The 3,521-nt window shown below is 38.3% G+C and overlaps 1 long non-coding RNA gene across 1 annotated transcript; it reads left to right on the top strand.

The window, feature by feature from the left end:
- The first annotated feature begins 270 nt into the window (after nucleotides 1–270).
- On the top strand, nucleotides 271–1,034 carry LOC143490942 (uncharacterized). Its single transcript, XR_013125045.1, has 3 exons — nucleotides 271–290; nucleotides 597–678; nucleotides 917–1,034. It is a non-coding gene; the product is annotated as an uncharacterized LOC143490942 (long non-coding RNA).
- The last annotated feature ends 2,487 nt before the right edge of the window (nucleotides 1,035–3,521 follow it).

Below are 3,521 nucleotides of genomic sequence, written 5' to 3'. Positions count from 1 at the left end.
AGTGCAGAGCTCAATTAATGAAGCTGTAAGTCTTCTAGAGTCTAGAGTTTTTTTCTCTATGATTATTACAAAATGGCATAGAAATGTAGAAACTTAAAACTTTCCTTATGGTATAGGGAGTTTATGAGCTCACAATGGAAAGGCATATTTTACTTGTGAGCCCTCCATTAGTCATGACTGCTTTCTTTCATGTGTGTTGGTTTACCTAATCAAATATATTTTCATCAGCTTAACACAGTCCTGACTGATCCAGAGAATGATTATTTCAAACCTCAAATCACTGACTTTAGGTATGTAGCCAAATTGTGTGTTTACACTCATTTGTATAAAACAGTTATTATTAAATAACAATAATTACTAACCCCTCATTTTTGGTTTACAGGAGCACATTCAATCAGATTTTTGGGTTCATGCTTTATGTTTTCCAGGAGGAAGATATTACAAAACCAGTCCATTTCTTGAGTTTGATTTCACATTTAAATGGTGCATTACCTTACATATCCTTAAGCAATTCATAATCTACTCTGTATATTATGCTACTGCTGATCATGGAATGTTTTTATCAACATATGTAAGTCAAATCCATATTTTTGTAGGTATGACAAAAACCACACTTATGACAACAACCACATTTTCCACAGCTAGCACAACTATGCACAGCACTACAGCTCCAACTCAGTAAGTGAAATGATAGCAATGTTTTCACATTGTGTGCCTATGTATCACACACGCTACACATGAAGTTTTGAAGTTATGAATTCCATTTAAATAATGAGATATACACAGATTGGCATAATTATAGGATTTGTCATTGATCCCATTGCAGAAAATGAGTATTCTTTTTCTCACCATCTCCATCACCATGTATTTCACTAATCCCATGTATTTCACTAATCTAATTTTTAACTTTCTTCAGACTGGGCACTGTGATCATTTATATCGACCTGGTATTTAAGAATGTAACAACTGTACCTAGTGAGGCTGAGGTTCTCAGTGCTGCTAGTGCTCTGGTGGCGTCGAGTGTTAGAGTAAAGAGAAGTCTCAGGAAGTTAAAGAACCCTGTGAGCATACAGAACATTACCTATCAGAGTAAGTCTCTTTCACAATTACTCTCACCCAGAGTTGTATAGTAACGAAGTAGAACTACTTCACTACTGTAATTAAGTACTAAAATGCTGTATCTGTACTTTACTGGAGTATATATTTTTTCTCCTACTTCCACTTTTACTTCACTACATATTTTCAGGGGTGATAGTGGGAAAAATTCCTGAGCCTGAACTTTTTACGAGCGGGGGGGGGGGGGGGGGGGGGGGGGGAGTGGAATTGTACCATATTTAGAATACTTAATAATTAATCTTTAAATTAATTAATATTAAATATGTCAGGTAATCATTATTGTGAAATAAAAAAACAAATTTCTATTAATATTCTGAGAAAATGCTGTAACCTAAAGATTGTTAACACAATTAGACACAACATGTTAAAAACAGGCATGATTAATTATTTATTCATTACTGTTAGTAAATTATAGGATACCAGACAACTCAAAGAAATTATGCAAATTATGCAAAAAAAAAAAAGAATTTATCTTGTATCTACCTCTGAAGCTCTTCCGATGTCTGAAATACAGGCGGTCCCCGGGTTACAACGTTGATCCATCGTAAATCTATTTTCGGTGTAAATCAGAACATACGTACATACTGTACGTAAATAACGTACTATACGCAGTTATCCTATCCTAAAGCTAGCCTTTTGGCAAATACCTTTATCCATAGCTGCGTTTAACTAATCCTGATGCCGCACACACCAAACACCAAGTTCTGTTTACGACGCAGAATCATATATATACTTTATACAGTAAATGGGAGATGTGTAGTAACCACGAAAAATCGTAACTCGGGAACCTCGTAACCCCTGGACCGCCTGTATGATGTTTATGCATCAATGTCTTCGGCACGACCAATCAAGTTGAAAACATTAACTGACCAAAACAAACTGGACTTAAGGCTGGAGGGAGGTAGCTTTTTTACGTAATGTCCGAAAATCAGAAGGCGGGATGACCCGCAAGTCAATCAAATGACACCGCCGTCATCCATCCAGCGCTGATGATCCAGTGAGAGGATCATATTTCAGCCTCAAAACAGACAGCACGCGCATGTGTGTGGGTTATTATTATGATTTGACGGATTTTTTCGTCAATATTTTTAATATAAAATATATATAAAATATGTTTTTTTCTCGCGGACATGTCCGTACGCCAGAATTCCGGCGTGGCGCCTGAAAATGATCAGGCCTGTATTTTCCATCAGTTTAATACTTTTACTCCGATACATTTTTTACGTGCTGTATAGTTACTCGTTACAATTATAAACATGTTAGCTGGCGCTGTCACCGGGTCAAGCGATCAGGCTATTTTATGAGAAAACTGCGCATGCTCCGGTCACGTCTCGTTTACTGTGGTGTTGCCTTCACTGAACACTTGAGCTTCGTAATGTAGGTTCACTTGACACGTTGTGACTGCCGCAAGGGTCAGCACGGCAAAAATGACACAATCGCGGTGGCTCCGCCCATGCGCATTGCGTTGCGAGGTCGTGCACCTCTCAATTTTTGTTCGTGCAAAGTTACAAGGTGGAATTCATGGACTTGTACGGAACTTTGAAGGTCCATTTTCAGTATTTTCCAGCACCTTCAGCTTAATTTACATATTTATACAAATACACATATACTCGAAATTATTCCAAATAATTCGCTTTTTATCTCATTAAAGAGATGGTACTGTGTTTGGTAACAGCAGAAGAGCAGCATAAGTGCTGCATAATAAGCTTGTTGGCATTTTAATGTACATATATTGGCACCTTCCACACCTTCAACATCTAGTGATCGTGACGGTGAGGAAGGAGACCACCCTGGCCCTACCTAAAGACAGTGGCTATGTTCGAAATAGTCTACTACATACTACTGGCATACTGATCGAGCCCCAAATCAGTATGTCGTATGCAGTATGTGACCAAAATGAAAATTTCCAGTACGCGAAACATACCCGGATGACCTACTACTTCCGCAAAATATTCCAGTACGCGAACAGAGCTATCTTCGTGGTGTTCTGCATCCCATCATGCAACGCTACGTTCACGTGACCCTGTAGTGTGCTTTGCTTTTGTCGCATACTGGAAACTGTACTGCATACTACTACGAGGACCAGTATGCAGTATCCAGTATATACTGAGTCCAGTATGCAGTATCCAGTATGTAGTAGTCTATTTCGAACACAGCCAGGGTGTGCGTTTGCTGGAGTGAAAGTAAATTCCTATTGGATGAAGTGCCATCTCTGCCTCCCTAAATAGGGTGAAATATTGGCCTTCAAAAATTCACCTTCGAACTTGAAGAAACACATCAATGTAAATTGTAAATTTAAGACACACCAGCTTTAGCTGTTAGTAAGCACTAGTTAGGTTAAGTTAGATATCTTTGCTAACTAACCTAATTATGTTCATGAGGTGCTGCAGTATTCACTTAACATT

Source organism: Brachyhypopomus gauderio, unplaced genomic scaffold (assembly GCF_052324685.1).
Source record: "Brachyhypopomus gauderio isolate BG-103 unplaced genomic scaffold, BGAUD_0.2 sc68, whole genome shotgun sequence".
In the NCBI taxonomy this organism is placed as follows: Eukaryota; Metazoa; Chordata; class Actinopteri; order Gymnotiformes; family Hypopomidae; genus Brachyhypopomus; species Brachyhypopomus gauderio.
Note: the sequence above shows the minus strand (reverse complement) of the source record. Positions and strands in the feature narration are given on the sequence as shown.